This window comes from Xyrauchen texanus, chromosome 41 (genome assembly GCF_025860055.1).
Source record: "Xyrauchen texanus isolate HMW12.3.18 chromosome 41, RBS_HiC_50CHRs, whole genome shotgun sequence".
Taxonomy (NCBI): domain Eukaryota; kingdom Metazoa; phylum Chordata; class Actinopteri; order Cypriniformes; family Catostomidae; genus Xyrauchen; species Xyrauchen texanus.
The window spans coordinates 15077080-15099239 of NC_068316.1; the positions used below are offsets into that span (position 1 = coordinate 15077080).

A 22160-nucleotide genomic window follows, 5' to 3' on the forward strand; every position below is an offset into this window, starting at 1 on the left:
AGCAACTGTCATACATGTCATACATTCTGCTTCCCACGGATCTCGACCTGGACAAAAGCATGGGAATATTTTGTGCAAATCTTCTGTAAATTTGCACTTTCTTTTGGGCATTGTTTCCAATCAGATGTAATTTGCTGCTATTGTCAAGCATCAAGCAACGGTTTGAGGCCGAACACAACAGCGATTCCGCGTTTGCGGAGAGATTGACAGGCAGGAATTTGGCCAATAGTTGCTGCAAGCCTCTTATAATCGACCAATTGGTGTGCAAGAAGGCGGGACTTACAAAGAGGGGTTAAAGCAATGCAAATATGTACCGTACGTACACACAATGAGGTGTTAGACCAGATGCACATCATAATGTAACTAAATCTGAATCTTGGAGATTTTCGCAAATTTAGAAATCCCGGCTGGACGCTTTTTTAAGGTCCGAAAAAGAGGACATATGGTCACCCTATCTAAACATCCGCAAATCCAGCACCAGACATCCCGAATACATCATTTTACACCTATAAACTCAGCCACAGCCATCCCTTATTATTGTTGCCTCTCATTATTTGTGTAAAGCAATCTAATTACACATTATCAAAGTCTGCATACTGTATAACATCTGTAATCTTCTATTTTAGGTTAACAGAGACAAACCGAATTAGCAATACATCTAACAACAAATTTTGTACTGATTACAGTAATGCCTCACTCAAAATGCTTGAAATCAGTCTGCTTTAGCTCATTGTCTTTTGTTGTGGTTTTGATGGATAAACACCTGTACAGAACACTGGGATCCACTCAGTTGTCTAAACTTAACTTGAACATGTAGGCCTACAGTATACTTTAAAACTTAATATCTCAAGATTGCCTGGGTCTTGGTTCTTTATAATAAAATGTTACTGAGTTTAACATGTTGAAATAATCTATGAGAGTGGTAAGGGTACACAGATTTGGCTTGGTGTCTGTAAAGGAGGGGCTCGACCATGAGAGTCGACTTGAGTCCATTCGAACTAATCAAATCATGGAAGTTAGTTAATATATGATAAAGATATTAGAAACAAAGATGGAGTCAGGGTGGTGAAGGGATGCCGGAAGAATTGTCACAGGAGTGAAATCAGCAGCCAGTTATATCCAAGAATGTTTGTTATAAAATAGTTTATGAATGTATTGGTAATGAATAGCTTAGACCCACCCGCATACTAGTCAAGACTGATGACATGACAAGAACAATGAGTAGTATTGAGGTTACTCTAATTACTGCTGCAATTACAGCAAGTGTGCATGCCTGCTCAGTGTGTGTGTGTAAATTGAAGAGGGTCTGATTGTTGGTGTGTCAACTGCAGCTGTGTCCACATGGGCAGAGAGCCTGCAAAGCTAATAAGCATGGGAGTCTAATTTATCCTCTGCTATAACATCAGCTCTCATGCCAAGCAAACCAAAAAGAAAAACATGTGGCTCTGACACTGGCATGCAAAAACCAAGCCAGACCAACCACACACATCGCCATAGAACAGACTCAGGCACGTTAACTTTCACCTGAGGAACCACAGGTGACATGAAAACATGAGAAACTGGGAGCTTTCCATAGTGAAATAACCATTCAGGTAAGTGGTGGGAGGTCTTTAGATGCCATTCACAACCATATGGGCCTGTAATCGTATGATGTCTGCCACAATGGTTGGTTATTAATGAAGCCAGTGACTCTGAGAGGCTCCACTCTCTTGTGGTTGACAAATAATGACCCCGCTTCCTCAATATGCATACTAAAAGGGCTAGTTCACCCAAAAATATAAATTCTCCCATCATTTACTCACCCTCATGCTGTCCCAGATGTGTATGACTTTCTTTCATCTGCTGAACACAAATTAAGATTTTTAGAAGAATATCTCAGCTTTGTAGGTCAATAGTAAAATGCAAGTGAATGGTGGCAAGAATTTGTAATCTCCAAAACCACATAAAAGCAGCATTAAAGTAATCCATAAGACTCCAGTGGTTAAATATCTGAAGTAATATGATAGGTTTGGTTGAGAAACAGATCAATATTTAAGTCTTTTTGTTTAACTATATATCCCCACTTTCACATTCTCCCATTTTTAGTGATTTGCATTTTTTCATGCATATCACCACCTACTGGGCAGGGAGGAGAATTTATAGTAAAAAAGGACTTAAATATTCACCTGTTTCTCATCATATTGCTTCTAAAAATATAGATTTAACCACTGGAGGTAGCATGGATTACTTTCATGCTGACTTTATGTGCTTTTTGGAGCTTCAACATTCTGGTAACTATTCACTTGAATTTTGAGGGCCTAAAGAGCTGAAATATTCTTCTAAAAATCTTTGTTTGCGTTCAGCAGAAGAAAGAAAGTCATTCACATCTGGGATGGCATGATGAGGGCACATAAATGATAAGAGAATTAAAACATTTTGTGTGAACTATACCTTTAACAACAGTATGCCAAAAGCAGTTTGTCAAATCAGTAGTATGTCCTAATCCTCAGTGTTCATAAAACAATATTCAATAAATACCCCGGTGACCAAGATTCTGAAGTGCACATCCACTGGACACTTTACTATCCCATAATACCAAGGTAGCCGAGCCATCAGATTGAAAACGTTAAGTGCGAGATATACCAAAAAATTCGTTCCTTGTGGTTAAATTGTATTTGTAAAAAATAATAATAATAATAATAATAATAATAATTTTGTTACTTGCAGGATGAAGTTCGACACTGTATTCATACTACTCTACATATCTAAAGACTGTACTTTTTTAACGGCCCGTCTTCATCAAAAGCAAATACTCTCTGACAGTACGCGGATAGCCACGCAGCTTGTCCGAAGAGTCTCGCACAACACAACACAGCTGCGCCTGCGGGACTGTGCGCTTCAATAGACTGGGGTCAGTGCAAACTCTGTCGGGACGAACGCATACCAAATCAGGGAGAACAGAAAAGGCAGGGCGAAGGGGGAGGGGGCTTCCTATCCTTGTGCACATAACTTTTGGGAACATTTCTTCAGAGAACCAAAGCGCGCGAATTACGCACGCAAGATAACGCACGTTCTCATCACGCACGTCTACGAACGTTCAACTCAAACTTCAAATCGTAGGTTTTTAGGCGAGACAAGCGTGAATTTAGCTGAAATTTGGGAAGGAACATTTATTGTTCAGATCCCTCCTCCTTGGGAAAGTGGGAGGACCCGAAAAGTTATTCGCAAAAGGGAGAATTGTTCCAGTACTCAGTCATCCAAAAACGTCCTTTCAGTGTGAGAAGTTGGGGAGCCGAAGAAAATGTTGTTGCTGTTGCGGTAGAAAGTTACTAAAGCGGTAGTGGCTAAGAGGGGGAAAAGGTATAGAAGAACTGCGATTTTTGGGAGTATTAAACAGGAAAAAACTTGGTGGAAAAAGTCGAGCCCGAAAAAGTTGTGGATTCAGCTCCAATCTACTGCACGTTTCTGGTAAGTCTTTTTCTCCTCCCCCCAAAACATCTCTTGTTTTGAGAGACCTCACCATGCTATTCCAATAGCTTACTGGAGTTTCATTCACTTTCTTGATTTTTGCTGAATATATTTGTACTTTTACGATTATATACCTCATAGAATTGCACGTTGTTCATCTTTGTAATGATCGTTTTTATATATACCCAGTAAAAATGATGCGGTTGTTAGCTAATGGCTATTTTGTTTTCGTCGCCCGCATAACAGATACTTGTTGCTGTAGATTATTGACAATCAGGTGATAGATTTGCTCATTACAGTGACCAAATCGGGCGTGTTTGTAACCGTATTTAATTGAAAGTAATTTAATTGCGCTTTCGCTAAGGAGTGATGCTCATCTATTTGTCCATCCATAATGCTAGTCAAAGGCGAGAATAAAACTAGGCTCTATTTTAATGATGTTATTGTATACTCACATTGATGTAGTTTTAGTGTAGTGTCAGTAAATTCATTGTGAGGTCTGAGAGCATCTATGTGTTGATTAAAAGTTTTGGGAAATTTTAAAGGCCTCATTCCGCTGTGCTCTTTGACATTACTGTGCTCCACAACAAAACACATTTTAATATGTGAACTTTTGCATCTTATATTGGATATCTTATATTATCCTTATAATTGGATATCAAGAAACTTGGCTCAAAATGTCTAAGGCAACACTTTATAATTTCTATTTATTAACATTAGTTAATGCATTAGGTATAGTATTTATTCATTTTTGTTAATGTTAGTTAATTAAAATACAATTGTTCTTTGTTAGTTCAGGTTAGTTCATTGTGCATTAATGTTAACATATACAACTTTTGATTTAAACAATGTGTTACTATATGTTGTAATTAACTAAGCTTAATAAATACTGTAAAAGTATTGTTCATTGTTAGTTCATGTTAACTAAACCTTATTGTGAAGTGTTACCCAAATATTATATTCTCTTAAATCTCCCTTTCGTTTTCTCTTAGTTCTGTGTAGCTGTTATAAGGTCAAAAGATGCCAATTGAGTGCAATTTTAGATTATTAACTTTAATGTGTGGATAAATCTAACATTATCAATAAAATCAGAAAATAATCTATATTTTCTAACAAATAATATTAGTAGTTTTTTTTTCTACAGATATTACGTAAACATAGTACCTAGCTACATGTGTACGCCTTTCCTGCATGTAAATGTTCCTACAGCCAGTCAATGCCATTATGGTGTATCAGCACAACAATGTTTCAAATTTGGAAATGAAGTTAATCAGAATCCCAAAACTCCAGAGCCCAGGTGCTGTTTTTGTTCTTTGGATTAGTCTTGGGTCACACTTTCTCCAGTAATGAAAACAGGCCAACTGGGAATAAACGGAGAAATGCAGCCTGGTCTTGCAATTGTTTTAAACTATCTGTTATATTCTTGGGAGTCAGATAGCTACACTCGGATGCCAAGAATTCAGTTTGAGGAAAACCATGGTAGCTGGGTTTTTGCTAAAGATGATTGGTGGTCGGGTGGATCAGAGTTGTTCCATAATTGATTCCAGTCTGATTATCTTGTTGGCTTTCATAATGCTCTGACCTTATTTGGGTAAAATTTTGGGAAGGCCTATTAGCTGTGCACAGATGGATGCACAGATTTTAGATGACATGCCCTCACTGTTCCACATTCTTTCAGTGTAACAAGTATCCCATAGCTGAGCCAAAGGAGCCTACCTGGGGATTTGGAGAAGTTGATAGCGGCATATTAGATGGGAGAGATGAGGGCATCGGGTTTCATTGTGGCAGAGAAGCTGGGGATGTGACATATGTCTCTAAAGGCTCTTGTTTTGTTGACATCACATCAAGTCTATGAGAATCTGATGAATGTGCTAGATTTTTGTCATTGACTCAATATAAAAGCATGCCATCATTTGTCTTTGCAAACATATAGACATGTGATTTTGATGTATAGACTTATTTCATATGTTTTAGAGGACCTCCAAATGAGAGATGATTATGGTTCTGGAGGTTTTTGAAAAGACTTATTGTTTTCTTTAAGGGTGTAACTTTTCTGTTAATTTGCAAAAGAAGACTGGGTGATAAAAAAAAATAAAAAAGACTTCTCCGGATTGGCTTTCTTGTCTATTATAACGGGTATGTTCATGCAGACATAATAGCTTGGAGGCAACAATCTGTGGGTTTGTGTAAGAGATGTTCTCCAATCAGGATTATCTTCTCCTAGTGGAATGCACAGCTTGTCTCTCTGCTATTTCCAAATGCATAAGCCCTGGTTACTCAGAATTATCCGGAGCTCAAAAGTATGGCAGCTGTCAAGAGGCAATTTTTAGCCTGCAGTAAGAAATAACTGCCTCTAAAGTATAAAGTTCCTGTTAGGGCTGCACCTGGCCGAGGTAATTTAGTTTCAGAACTTTCTCCATTGCATTAGACACATGATTACACCTGGACACCCAGGTGGCCAGTTGGCTTTATTCCTTTCACATTGGAACACAGTGGATTTACAGCTGGGATCTTGTGCTGCTCTTGTTGAAAAAAAAAACTAGAGCCTTTTTCTGTAAAAATCCCTTCAGTGGATTGTTCACCCAAAAAATTAGTGAACTAACCCTTTAATCATTGACAATGAACGTTCTGAAACTCTTCTGTAAATTTGCTCCCACATATAGTCTGTCAGATTTAGATGCAGCTAATGTTTTACCTTGACACTTCACTAAGTTGTTTAACCAGTTGTTAGTACAGTATTATCGTTTGTCAAGCTCTTGTAAGACCAGGTTGTCTTTGACATCAATAAAAAATGCACACACATAGCAGCACATTGCTGTTTGTGGAAGTGTGCCTTTTTCAAGGGAGTGAGATCATTGATAAACTCCAGACTCTGGTAAGTAAGCAGTGACTGTTTGCAGACAAACAGCTCAGTGTGTGTAAAGCAGATATTTGTACAAAGATTAAAGACCGTTGACAAGCCCAAAGTAATGGAGACACTCTGAGAGACCATGCACACTCTCTCGATAACTCATCTTCAGAGAGCTGTAGATCACTCTGTCACATTCACACAAATGCTCTGAAACATTCTCGCACACACTTTAAAAGTCCTCTTCTTTGTGTATGGAGTATAGGTTATACTGTATATCACTCTCTGTAATTGTTTGATATTATATTGAATGCAAATAATCAATGAATCCATGTACATTTGTGTAATATTGTAATATTATCGAAAATGGCTGGGCAATTTGTCTAAATATATTTTGTGGTGATGATATAAAATGACAATCAATAGAGATTTTTGTATATTGTGTATATTGCGATATGTAAATATCCAGGTGAGCAGCATGGGCATATCTATCAGTGGGCAGGGGTTCACATGAGACTGAAAGAAGGGAAGAAACATGAAGAAAGACATCTCAACAGAACACACATGTAGGGACGACTCCTAAGTCAAAAAATGAAGAAGAGCTTGTTATTAAAATGGGTGCAACATCTGTGGTTTGGGTTCATAAAAGCATGATGGCTCTTGGTAATACCAAATGTGATTTTACCACTTCAAAATTAAGCATGCAAAAAGAATATGTTGAAAGACAAAAGATTTACATTTATGCATTTGGCAGACGCTTTTATCCAAAGCGACTTACAGTGCACTTATTACAGGGACAATCCCCCCGGAGCAACCAGGAGTTAAGTGCCTTGCTCAAGTACACAATGGTGGTGGCTGTGAGGATTGAACCAGTGACCTTCTGATTACCAGTCAAGTCAAGTAGTTTTTATTGTCGTTTCTACCATATACAGTTATTACAGTACACAGCGAAACGAGACAGTGTTCCTCCAGGACCATGGTGCTACATAAAAACAACATAGGACAGTTATGTGCTTTAGCCCACTACACCACCACCACTCAAAGATGCACTCTGCATTAAGTCTGTCAAAAACATTTAAACCTCATTAAAAAGTTTTACTTCTATAGAAACGAATAGTAATTTTTTTAGTAAAAAAGAAATCCCCTTTTTTTCCCATTTTGGAATGCCCAATTCCCACTACTTAGTAGGTCCTCGTGTTGGTGCGGTTACTCACCTCAATCCTACTACTGCTACTCGTTGAGCTACCCAGGACCCTATGAATGGCATTTTGAAACAAATTAATAAAATCATGAGAGTTCACATGATATGAAGACTACAGACATTTCATTATCCTAATAAAAGCTGTTTTATTCTAAATGGAGAGGATCCCCTCATGGGGGCTGCCATGTTATGATCACATGACCAGCCGACTATCACTCTCTTAATCACAGTAACTCAGCAACTCTGTTTGTTTGAGCATCCAGACTAGCTCAACATTGCAACATTGGCTCAAACTAACTCACTGTGGATGGAAGTTTTTCTGACCAATGGGGGAGTATTCGGGGAAGCCTGTTTGAAAACAGGTGGTGACACTAGTGGTGCAGAAATTACACATCTTTTTTAGTTGCATGATATGCAAAAATAGCAACAAAATAGATCAGTGCGATCATTTTGTTTAAACACATTTGCATCAGCATATCATTATGGATTGTAACAGGAGTAGATGATGTTTCCCTCTTGGTATTACAATCTTCATGTCTTTTTGACACTATGACACATCCAAAGCCAAGGGCTACTGTATTGTTTGGCTGAGCTTAGGGTTTGTTTATTATGTGGTTAGTGTTGCTTTTGATGTGTCTATAAACTGTGTGGTCATGGATGCTGCAGGTGTTTACAGTTGACAAGAGCTTCCCTGCCAAAGCCAAACCTATGACTCTGAAAGACCTAGTCATTAGACTTTAACCTTCCTAAACCTGCTGTTTTAAAAAAAAAACATTTTAGATGTGTATCTGTATCAAGTAAACATCCTCTTTTGTTTGCTTTCCGATTGTTTTTTTTTTTTCAGTTTGTTTTGTCAGTGTTGTTTACAACCATTTTCTGAGGCAACAGAGCATTATTACATATAAGTGCTTTATAAACAGTTTATACATGTTTTATTACTATTGAATTATATCTTTTAATTTCTCCCCCTTTCTGGCGGTGCTTTTCCCAATCATTGGTGCATTGGAATGTTGTTGGCAAGCATGCAGGCCATCTAAGCTCACTGATTTCCTGTTGAATAATGTGGAGAAATTGCTTTAGATTTATAATTGGTTCCATTCACTATGATGGAAATGCTGCCAGAGCAGCAGGGGCACCTCCATCCTCTCCATTTTTTTGTCATCAAACTGCTGCTCTGCACAGCTATATGCACAGTGTATTTTGTGTGGTTGACAAGAAAATGTATTCTATATTAATGTCCATTTTATATGTTTGAATAATCCTTACTGTTGTAGAATGACTCTCCATGTGAGTGTGATTTGTATCTAGGAATACAGTAGCTGAACTGGCGGTAGTAACGCTAAGGATTCTAAGTTCACAAATCACATATATTGCTTAGGATAAAAAAAATGTCTGCCAAATGCATAAATAAAAAATACTTAAATATAAATCTGTATTAGCTGTTGATTCTGAAAGTGGATTTGTTAAATTAGAGCAGCTTTTGAGTTCTTGTAAAACATTAGGGCATTCAAATTTGATCAGTGTCAGAGGAAGAGAAACTGTGAACACATCTCACATTTCACATATTTTTGCATTTATTCCAGACCTGCTGAGGTTTAAAAAAAATGTATGATACTTCTTGTGCTGTATATTCCCCCTCATGTCAGTATTACCACAATCATTTAGACTTTTTTAATGCAGTAGACTAAATATTTCAGAGACTACAAATATTTTCCAAATCAGAGTATATGTGCACTAGTGATGTGCCAGGGTGGTCAACTAATCGACTAGTCATCTAACAATTGACTAGTCGATTAGTGGGGTGGACCACAAACATTAATATAGGTACATTTCTCAAAGTAATTAAGAGATGCAACTTCTTAACAGTGAATAACAGTCAGAACAGTAAAACCCTCTGCAAGAAGTTTAATCTATTTAATGCTTTAGGTTTTGACCATTTATGCGCTGTTGTTACAGTTGGGCTAAAACGATTTGTCTACAAATTCTTGACAAAATGTTCATTGTCGAATAGTCGTTTAATCTCATTTAACATAACATGAGATCACATTAAACTGTAATGATGACACACGAGAGCTGCACTGCAGATCGAGCCTGACTGAGGAGAGGAAGAATTACACAGCTCACAGCACAGATGCACTCTAAACTTTCCATACAGCTTCAGGTTTTGTAGATGGCAAAGTATGTGGGAATTATAATGCAAAAATACAAAATAAGTAAATACAGAAGCATTCTTGTTGTGAAATGAGCGGAGTCGGAGCTCTTTAAAGGAAACACCCCGGCGTTACTTCTTAAATGCGGTTGTAATAAAGCATTATATCTTTATTAAAGTTCAATTAATACGGAAGCACATCAAGTAAATAACTACAAACTCCGAAACTGGCATTTTTCTGTGCGGTCAGCGCTAGAGTTGCTTCTATGAGTTGTGCGAATGTTCCAATCTAAAGGGGAGGGATTGAAACTGCACCGCTGATGCAAATTATTAATGATGTCTCTAACGTGATGGCTCACGACATATTGAGTCATAATATATGTGTCACTGTGCATTTCTTATCGTACATTTTTTTTTTTTGGCAAAACGTAGCTTTAGAGTTGGGCTTAAAGATGGATTGAATTGAACAGAAAGGTGAGAGAGGTAATCTTCACCCCATTATATACTGCAAATAACTACGCTTTTGTTTTGGCTTGTTTTTCAATATAAATATCTACAACGTCTTTAAAACAACAGCTATACTGCAGAAGAAAAAATTGTTATCTGAGAATGTTGAAAATAATATTACAAATGCAGATATTTTGAAATATCTAAAAGTAATAACCAAGTGAAAAAATACACTTATAGACAAAATACACTTACAGTAAGTCTAAATATGTTGCTTCTCAAGTAAATGTATCTTGTTTTAAGGATTTTAGACAATTATAAATGGAAAACAAGACAAAAACACTTGATAACAATAGATTTTTTGCATTAAATTCAATAAAGTATTTTTTTCCCATTTTTTCAGTGAATATAATTTAGAGGTATTTTTAAAAGATGATTTTGTCCTCTCTATTGTTAGTAAGCATGTTTAATAGAACCTTTTAAGTCGGGCACAAGCTGAATAATCGGTTAAGACCTATGATTAAATCTTGCAATAATCGCCGAATAGTTGAATAATCGCTTTAATAATTGTTAGATTAGTCTATTAGCAAAATAATCGTTAGATGCAGGCCTAGTTACAGCAAAGTGCCACATCAATAATACATTTCAAGATGATCCCTGTCAGACATGAAATCCTCTGCTGTGAGTAATATTTCCGTATTTGTAAAGTGTTTGTGTAGAGATTAAAGTCTTTTGCTGATTCTATCTGTCTCTCTTAAATATTTGCAGTACAAAAGGTTTAAACTGCTTGATGAAGTGAACTAGATATGAATCCGCAATATTATTTAGCAGTTTTGCGCTTTTGAATGTGCTGCGAGGATCGCCCTGTAGCACTCCAGTTACATTGAAGCACTTCGTTCTGTGTTCAGGATGCAAATAAGTGGTCTTGTGCCGCTCTGTATTGGAGCCTTTCTTATTTCTTACTATTATTACTTGGATAGTTTTGTGAAATAATATGCTATAGTTATTTAGCCTATTTATCTGTAGAATATCCTCTAGTCACCATGCTGAAATGTTGCACTTAGCATCCGTATGTCTTTTGAAAGGTGTCTGATCAGGGTCATGTGAACATGATGAAGCTCAATTATACATTATTATCCTTTACACTATGGATGCACCGATACCACTTTTTCTCTTCCGATTCCAATATCTGAAATCTCAGTATCTGCCAATACGATCCGATACCAGTGTTGTTAATTTCATAATCAGTTTAGAATATCTATACCTCTCTGAGTGATGCTAATTATATGTAAAGAAACACAAACCTTTAACTACACATTATTTCAATATAAATGTACAAACTATTAAGAAAAACTTTATTTTTAACTAGTCTACTGGATAATGCTGCAGCAAAATTAACAGTAATTCCAGTGTTCAGTAGAAAAGAAGGCAGTTCTCTCTTTTTTTTTCAATTTAGTTGTAAGATATGTTTACTTTTCACTCAGTTATTTTATGGAACCCATTAAACTTAAATATTGTTATAATTCATAAACAAATAATACTAATACATTATTATTATTATTATTGACTTTTAGAATTTATAATACAACAGTAATATATTTCAATTGCGCATCTTTGACTTTAAAACCCTCACGCTTTTATTTTGACATTCTGAACTCTCCTGGTAGTCCTGTATGTGTCTTTTTGTAGGCAAGTTCACAGTAGTTTAATTCACTTCTTTTAAAATTCTAGTAAAATGCACCTGTGGCACCATTCTAAATGCATATTATAAGTGAACCAAACTATTGAGCATCAACATCTTAGATGTTGTTCGTGAGTAGTGCTCAAATGTTGCACAATGCTGGTAGGCTAAAAAAGCTGCAAGTGTGTGTGTGTGTCCATAGAGCAGAGCTATTCAATAACGTGCTGGTGCTGCACATGAATATTATTTATTTACTTATTAAACACAGACTTTTGTGATTCACAGAGCAATTGCACATCTTCAAGTGGCTTTGAATAAAATGCACAAGTCATTTGAACTACTTCAGTGGTGTTTTTTGGTTCATTTATGTAATTTTTGGAGCTTGACAGGAAAGAACATGACTAACAACAGCACCGGATTTGGATCGGGCTCGTCAGACATATACCGGATCCATTCAAAAACAGCAGTATCGGAGCTGATACCGATCCAGGTATCAGATCGGTGAATCCCTACTTTATACCGATTAGTCGACTAGTCCTGAAAACAATCGCCCGATTAGTCGATTATGAAAAGTGGTAGTGTGTGAAGAGATCTAAGCTCAATGAGACCATTTACTGATTGCATGACTTGACAATATTTTCCTAATAAGCATCACCATTGCAGTTTTGAAATGGATTTCTTGGGAACTGGACATCACATAATACGTGCCTTGGTAGGGAGCAGCTTGAAAATGGAGTCAGTCTAATCCTAACTGACAGTTCCCATCGCCTGGCCAATGGAGGCATGTGGTCATATGATCATCCTGCACAAACTGCCCAAACTCAATAATTAGCAGGCACTAGTTAATGCTGCCTTGTTATATGAATTATGCAAATATCGGTGTGCTTAATTGATTTGAGCCTCTGGATTTGGCTCAGTCTTTTGCTCGTTAGTCCGCTGAGTGTGTCTCATTATTGTGTTTTTGGACAGGGGTGGATGTTGCTCATTAATACACTGAAGGGTATGGTGATGGCTGGGGTGTTGGGCTTGTTAGTGCTGCTTTTGATGTTTAATGTTCCTGCATTCAATAATGTTTTATATATTTCAAGTCAAGTGGTTTTTATTGTCGTTTCAACCATATACAGTTAGTACAGTACACAGCAAAACGAGACAACGTTCCTCCAGGACCATGGTGCTACATAAAAACAACAAAGGACCAACACAGGACCACATGAGACAACACAACGAAATAAAATACCTATATAAAATACCTATATATATATATATATATATATATATATATATATATATATACCTATATAAAGTGCACGTGCAAACATGTGCAAAGTACGGGACAGTACAACAAATTACTGACAATGAACAGGACGATAGACACAGTGCAGCGCCGACCAGTACTCAGTAGTGCAAAAAGATGACAGTTTCTAGAAAAGTTTAGTGTATTGTGATTCAAAACTGATATTGCAACCTTCTTCTCACTTGTTTCTCATTCATCTTCATTCACCTTTGGTGCTTTGCTCAACAAGTGCTGAACTTCCTGCTTTTCATAGAGCCAAAGAAATAGCATAGAGCATCGGCATGTCAGGTGCTAGGTTTCCATCCAAATGTTTTTTTAAGCCCATTTTTAAGCCCACCTTTTCATGATGGAGCAGCAAAATGACTGAATGAGAGTTGTATTTGCAGTATTGGAGCAATTATACAATGATTTACTTAATGTTGGCAGGAGATGCCACAAAATGAGTGTAGTATCTCATATAATGAGGCCTAAAATGGCAGCTATGTGGCCAGCCACTGTATACCTGGGGGCGCCCATGCTTAAAACTGTTCTGGTGGATTGTGAGGACCCACTTTAATGACTTGCTATGGGTTAAACACTTCCAGATGTCAAGGGCTATGTTTGAAGAATTGTGTGCCAAGGTCGACCTATCTTTGGGCCAGTCACATCCAGCTATCACACACCCATAACAAATAGTCAAAACATGTCGTTTTGAGAATAAACTGTTTCCATCACTTTAATGCGCATTTTGACTTGTATGAAACTTTAGAAATTCCACCTCTGGCTAGCGCATATACTTTTAAGTGAATTTTAAGAGTTTATGCACTTATTAAGTGTTTCCATACAGGTTTTCTTAAGGGCTAATTTTAAATTCGCATAAAGTTGGATGGAAACCCAATAAGTTTCAGTAACAAATAAACGTGCCAGGAAATAGCTTACCACGGTTCCAGCATGTTTGTCATTTTACAAAAACCCTTGCAATCTAGCTTTACAGAGGACCTGTGCGGACATTCCCACAAATGCAACAAGTTTGAGACTTATATTTGAGTTTGTATTTTATGTAAATGTAATGTTTGTTGAATAATAGAGGGCTTAATATTCTCACACAGTTGCTCTGAGAGGTGGTCAACCCCCCCCCCCCTAAAAAATCTGAAAAATGTATCTAAAAATAATGATTATTTTGGTGTTATAATATCAATACAGTATCCTGAGGATAAATATTGATATATTTTAAAATGTGAAACCTATTGTCAAAAATATAATAAAGTTTGGCTGCTTCGGCCAAGTGACCAACATACTTCAACCATCCACCATCTCAAGTCTCTCTCTTGTGCCTGGTCACTAACCAGTTGACATCTACTCTCTAATTTGGACACCAAAACTCAAATCTCCCTCCACCTACCCCCTACATCTCTAACCACTTTTGGCTTACCCCCCCATCCCAACCCAACCCAAAACTCCAACCCCATTGAGCCACCCCCATCAGCTCTTCCTCTGGCCCTTCTGAGAAGCATCCCTCCTTTTACAGGGGGCAGTAGGGTTATTGTCCATGCGCTGGCTCACTGCTTTACAATGACTCTTCACTCTATTAAGGTGCGTTCTGCCTGTTACCGTCGCCTGGAGCAACAGGCCTCCCGCATGGCAGATATGCGCTGTGGCATTGTGGTCCATGGGCCCGTGCAGGCAGTTGAACCCAGCAGTCCTCACACTTGACACCACATGTGTTTATCTAAAGGGGGGGTATTGTGATGTTTGGGGATTTGAGGATGGGTGTGGGGGGAGGACATAAATAGGGTGAAAGGAGAGGGGTGATAAATCGATAAATATTCAGCAAATCAAGTCGTCCGAAGGAGCTAAACCCCACCTCCCCTTACTCCTTTATCCACTCCTCCCCTCTGTGTGGAAAAGCAGATGGAATGTTAGCTGTACGAGGAAGGCCTACAGGCAGTAGAGAGCAATTTTATCCAATTAGTAGGGTTGTCAAAATGAATTTCACACAGGTTGGAGGATAATGGTGACTAGAGTGGCCCTAGAAGAAAGGGGTCCATTTAGTGACAAAGAGGCATGATGAAGTCACTTCAATATTATGCTTTTTGTCTCTCTCTATCTCTTCCTCTCTTTCTCTCTCATTCTTTATCCTTTCCTCCTGCAGAGTCTAAAAGCTCATGACTTTGTACAGCCCTTATCCAGATGCTCAGATCAATGTGATCCTAGTTCTCTGAAAGGGTCATAGACATGATATTAATTTGTTTTTTTCACGTACAGTATTTTTGTCACTCCCTCTAATGCTACATTTTTACATACACATTTGTTGATGGTGAAAACAAATACATTTGATTGCTAAGAAGTGTGTTCTATTACTACAATTATCTTGATACAAATGTGTTCTTTCAACAACTCTGATTTGGCAAGTGTTTGTCTCAAAGGCGATGACATGAGCTGGATTGCCCATGTGTGTTTGAATAAAATAGTGTGTGTTTAAGGGGATAACTTTTGATGCCTAAAACAGGTGGCTTGACAGCAAAGGAAAGACTATTGCCCTCTTTTCTCAACCTATGGGACAGCTGTACTGCTCTTGTGGATTGCATGCTGACACACAACACTGCTTTTGATGGGTGCAAAGTTCTTATTTCACAAATTTTGGGACCAAGATTCTAGAGCCTGACCGATAATGGATTTTTGAGACAGATATCAATTTTAGAGGGATAAAATTCACAGATAGCCGATATTGTGGCCGATATAGTTAATTATTGAGCTAGTCTCACTTTCAGGTGAGACCACAGATTGGTGGTATTCTTTTGATTGGATTTGCTAGATCCCTGACTTATCTTTGCTGTGTAGGTATTGCAGACAATTACATCACCATCTTTGGAGAAGTAGTCCCAGACCTTACTGCCTGTTCACTGTCATTTTTCAGCAATCTGTATGTGATTAAAAAGAACATTTTATTTAAGCATTTTTATGATGGGTATTTTTAAAATGTGGCGATAACAGTTAATTATAACGGATCATGTATTTTACGCTGTTAAAAAAAATAAATGCAGTGGAAAAAGTACAATATTTCCCTCTGAAATGTAGTGGAAGTATAAAGAAATAGACAATGCCATGGTAATACTCAAGTAATGTACAAGTACCTCTAAATTGTGCTAAAGTACAGTTTTCTTGATTATCAAAACATCATCAGCAATATTTCACTGTTAATGTATAACAAAACAGTCACAAACAATAACTCATGGTTGGCTGCCGCCAAGTCAAGAGATGAACAGTTGCAGTGGTGTTACACCATATTCTGCTATACAAGTTATGGGGAACTTTCAACGGTGGAAACCCAGACTTTTAAATATTATATTTTGTATATGCAACGACTGGAATTGTTCGGTTTAAGGGGGACCAAACTGCGAATCCTGAACAAAACAGTTTGGTGAATACATATTTACACATTAGCTTCCACACTCAGCTGACAAAGTATGAAAGTAGCTACGTGGTTAGCTAGTTAGCTATATGCTTGTTGTCATAGAGAGTAAAAGATGGATGTTGTTTACTTTCCAGCATTGCGTTTCACCAACTAGGTAACAACGTAGCATGAAATCAATTCTCAACAGACACAATCCACCACCGCACCGTTGTCTGTTGAGTTGCAAAAAGATTATCTGATGCTTACCTTTCAATCTGCTACGTTACTGACTGCACTGACAAACTATAGCTGGCTAACATGGCAAACAGATGTGATAAACATGAGTGACATGGTTCTGGGACAGGGTAAACGTTATTTTAGTTATATTGAAAAGGGAAAATGATGGGGTCATTGTTTATTAACTTTCCAATATGCATTTCACAAACTATTTAACAACTTACCGTGAAGATACTGCTTAACTCCGCACGGCTTAACTTAGCACTATCAGCAGAGCCACCATCAGCAGAGCTAGGGTTGGGCGATGTCCCCTAAATTGGCAGTTGACGATGTTGACAGTAAAACATCGCGATGGACGATGATATCGTCGGTGGGGTGGGGCAGGGCGGGGATTATATAATTTCATATAATTTTCAAAAATTATATGAAAAATTATTATTTCGTTATTTTACTAACCCAACTAATGACTCGTCGGCGCTTTATCAGTAGGTTGCACGACACGTGAAGCATTTTTTTTTAGCTTCCACTTAAGAAGAGTTGTGCATTTTTTATTTTAATATATCTCTTTACATAAATACTATTTTCCACTTAAAAACTATAATTTCGTTATTTTACTCACTGATGAGCAAAAGGTCGAGGCAGAAATGACCATGTACCTGCAGGAAATGGCCATTGATGTGAAAGAGGACCCGCTCGCTGATTTGGTGGAAAACGAACGACAAAAGGTTTCCGTTCATGGCAAGATTAGCACGGAAATATCTGCGCATATGTGCTACCAGTACTCCATCAGAGCGGGTCTTCAGCACAGCGGGTAGTGTAGTTACTCCAATCCGCAGCTTATTGAAACCAGATAAAGTGAATATGTTGGTATTTCTGGCCAGAAACATCGAAATTTAAACATGGTCTGTGGTGAAAGATATTAGACTTTACGCATTTTTCGCCATCCGTCGCGGAGCTATTCGATTTTGCATATTATTTTTTAAACGTTCATTTGTGTAGTACATATGACCACTTTACAATATTTCAATAACATAATTTATTTTGTAGCCTGTGCTGAAGTTAATTGTGCTGCTAATTATAAGTGAAATGTTAATGCAGAGTTTCGGTCTGAGTGTTGTTCCGTTTTCCTGTTCTTTATTTGTTGTTCTTCTATGTTTTAATAAATGTGTGTTATTCATATTCACCTTGTTTCTTTCATTTGATTTGACATTATGGATTTATGGCCAAGGAAAATTTTCTTTAAAAGTATTAACCAGACAAAAGTTATTTGACGTTCGCTGGTCTGGGTTTATCTTAAACTGCCGCTTCAGTGTATACAAGAGCTATGTGACAATGAGCAAGATTTTCTGAGACACTACAACTACTAATAATTAATTAATAAAGGCTATTTTCTTGTAGCCTACAACATAATATTTTAATCTAAATGTACAGTGTAAGACATGTAAAAAAAAGACAAGAAGCTAACAATGTCAAGATCAATATTTGTGTAGCCTGCCTGACACGGTATTTTCACAGACTAACACGTCACGTCTCTGGCATATACTACAGTATTTAAAATAGCATATATGCATTAGTTATATTCTCAATTTAATTTACAGAGCAATCCCTGCAAAGTTTTTAGTTTAACTATAGAAGAGACTAGGATTAGTGAGTAACTCTAGCAAGACTCGCAAAAGGGGGCGTGGCATCACGATGGTGGCTCTACATCGTGATGTTGGTCAGCCATCACGATGGACGATGATATCGTCCATCGGCACAACCCTAAGCAGAGCCACCATCAGTAGAACCACTGTCAACAGAACCCATGTCAACCTAACCACCATCAGCAGAACCACTGTCAACCTAACCAACATCAGCAGAACCACTGTCAACCTAACCACCGTCAGCAGAAACACTGCCAGCTTAGCTCTGTAAACAATGGTCGGAGCGCACTCTGCTGGACAAACTACGTTATGACAGAAATTCTAATTGTTTATTATAATTAAATTGTTTTCTGCATTTTATGTTCTGAAAAAACTTTTCATATCTACGCATATCGGAAAATGTATATGCTGACACCGATATATCTGTGAAAGGTTAATATCAGATAAATCAATTAGCCCTTATCTGCCCAACAGATAAATCAGTCAGGCACTACAAGAAACAGCAGTAGTCACTGATCTAGTAGAAGTATTAGAAGTAATGGCACCAGTTGTCCACCAGTTGCAGGTGGTGTGGTGTTGTGACTAAAGCCATGGGCTGATAACCACAAGGTTGCTGGTTTGATCCTTGCTAGGAACATGATGTATCACCATAGTGCCCTTGAGCAAGACACTTAATCCCAGGTTGCTCCAGTGGGTTTGTCTTCCTTGTAATAATAATAATAATTCCTAACATTTATATAGTGCTTTTCCAGGCACTCAAAGTGCTTTATATAGTATAGGGATGATGATGCAACGGCAGCCATAGTGCACCAGAACACCCACCATACACCAGCTATTGGTGGGGAGGAGAGAGTAGAGTGATGTAGCCAATTCAGGGATGGAGATTAATTCAAGTCCATGATAGATAGGGGCCAATGGGGGGAATTTGGCCAGGACACTGGGGTGACACCCCTACTCTTTACAAGAAATGTCCTGGGATTTTTAATGACCATAGAGAGTCACGACCTCGGTTTAACATCTCATCCAAAGGACAGTGCCTTTTTACAGTATAGTGCCCCTGTCACTATACTGGGGCATTAGGTGAGCACCCCCTGCTGGCCTCCCTAATAACACTTCCAGCAGCAACCTTGGTTTTCCCCAGGAGGTCTCTCATCCAGGTACTGGCCAGGCTCAACCCTGCTTAGCTTTAGTGGGCAACCAGGCAAGAGCTGCAGGGTGATATGGCTGCTGTATACAGTATAAAGTAAGTTGCTTTGGATTTTTTGCTATTTTCAGTTGTAATATTACTGTTCTCAGTAATTGTGGTAGTTACAAATATAGTACTAATTGTATTTAAGTAGTAATATTAACAGTAGCAGTGATATGAGCCAATTATTGATCTGATCAGTTTAATGATGATTGATCACTGAGTTGTCTGGGTCAATTAAAGTCAGTATGAAATCAAAACGGATCAAAAAAATTTACTTTATTATTGCATGTTTCTGGTCTTATTGTGAGCAATTCATGAGTGCACATTTATTACAAATAAATGTATTTGTCTTCCTTATCTTTCTTCATAAATTAATAACTCGCTCCACCTATGAATTGACTCTCCTTTTCAGCTTTACATGCTTAGGGCAAAGTTAATCAATTCCTGATGGATTTAAGTCCCACCCTACCTTTTTACATGTTATCTGGTTTCACTCTGAAATACACGGCATCGTGGAAGTAAAATGCGTTGCTTATGCCATTTCATTCCAGTTGACTTTAAAGTTGACTAGATGTTCACTTTAGGTCTCTGCAAACTTGCTAAGAAATCAAAAAACAAATGGGTGTGAATTAATTTAGAACATAATTTGGCCAAAATTGTGTTTTTGAGTGTGTTTCAGTGGTTCGTAACAGCTTGCAAAAGTGCAAACTTTTAGGAAAACTTCTCACTGGCTGCTAAACACCTTCATACTGCTTTTGTTCAACATCATCAGTAGGTTCGACCTGAAGCTCCACCTACCTTGAGGCCAGCAGCTAATTCCCATTCACAGGATTCAGTCAGTCAAGATCAGTTAACTTGAACACACCGGTGTGCATTTATTAGCACACTGGTGCAGATTTACCTACATCTTTAAGATTTTTCACTTAAGGCCCTTTTTCTACCCGGTATTACGATGCGTTTTGGGTGAACTGATCACATGTGGTCAGGTGAGACACATCGCTGTTTACAACTGGTCACTTTAATGCATCTTGTGTGACCACATGTGTTCAGTTTTGGAGAGGAAGGTCTCTGTTTCATGATGACATACATCAGTCACTATGTCAGTGTGTTACTGCATGATAATAAAGTGTAATAAAGTCAGAAAAGTCAAAGAAAGCGTGAAAAAAATGGCCTGCTGTTTCTCCCAGATGCGGTTTAAATTTAATTTAATCTAAGCACAAATGCAACATGTCAAGCAGAAGAATCTGTTATTTTAGTGCTTTACCTGTATTAAAGGAGCTTCAAGTGCTTGTCATCTATGTTGATATCAGACATATTTAAGATCCGTGAAGCTCTCATGATTGTGTGTGTATCTGCTTTTTACATTTTCCGATCAGACGGTTATGTCCGTTTAAAGCCGCTTCTAAATGGCAACTTTTAAACAGTTGTTTAAATGCAGTGGTTGATTGACAGGTGAGGGATGGTGCTTCACTTCTGCCAGGATGCATATAGGATGGATTCTTAAATGCGATGAGATCACATGCGTTTTTGACCACATTTGTATGTTTTTTGTGATCCGATCACAAAACGGTTTAGACCCTGTTTAGACTTGTATTTAGGGCTGACCACATGTGATCTGATCACCCGAAATTAATCTTAATACCATGTGGAAACGGGGCCTAAGAGACATTTTGTCATGCGTTGTTTTTGTTTAATTAGTCTACAAAATGAATCAAATCTATTCAAATACTCTCAAGTGCCCATTCACTCATGTACCTTCTGCAGTGAAAGTCATTCACACATCTCCCCAAAGTGAGATATGCATCTATTCTCGTCATTCTTTTGTCTGTATTCTGCACATTAACATTTTTTTAAACCCATCTTTGCAGTAGCATTAGTGTCATCATAAATCAAAATAACAGATTGGAATCAGCACATTAGCTTGTTACCGCATTAGAGCTATGAATGTAGAATGTAAACATTTTCTACTGCATATATATATTACTTTAAATCATCATCAATTGGTTAAAAAGCATCTTGAACTGACCTCATGTGAATTTCTACTCATAGAATGAGAAATAAAGTCATTGATAACATATTTTAATGTCATATTAATTGATGTATTGCATGTAGTCTTTAGCATCCTCATATTTAAATGTACCTCTAAATGCCTTCCTCAGCAGTGCGGTGGATGTCTTAATGTTCGCAAACAGTATACTGTTGCTCAGTTGTCTCAAACCTCTTTTTAGCTCTGAGTGATGAACAAAGAAGAACTTCTCTGTGATTGTGCTGGTGCCATTAGTCTGGTAGAAATTAGTTTTTGAACTTCTCAGGTTTAGTGTTTGGTTAGGCTGATGTGCCATTAGCTGCCCTGTGAGGTACCCTGGTGAGCCTGGAATCAACGTCATGCCGTTTCTACTTTGGAAAAGAGAAACAAACAAGCTGGGATTGTAACAGACAGCAAAATCAATCATAATTTTAACACATTTGATAATTAAAAAGATGAGTCCAACATTTTTGGACCACTCCAGACTAAATAACATCTCTCTACAGCTCTATACAGACAGCATGACTTGTTTATTTTTGTGTTGGAATGGAAAAACATTTATTTTAGGCCAACCCCAGTAAAAGTCTGTAAATGTAATGCATTCTATTGCAACAGCAGAGTCTGG

At 37.7% G+C, this 22160-nt stretch overlaps 1 protein-coding gene across 1 annotated transcript in view; it reads left to right on the forward strand.

Moving 5' to 3' along the window:
• The first annotated feature begins 3028 nt into the window (after positions 1-3028).
• LOC127634327 (brother of CDO-like) overlaps positions 3029-22160 on the forward strand; it is a 43392-nt gene continuing 24260 nt past the window's right edge. The window contains exon 1 of the mRNA XM_052113828.1: positions 3029-3447. The gene's annotated coding sequence lies outside the window, so the exon portion shown is untranslated. The remainder of the gene's footprint in view (positions 3448-22160) is intronic.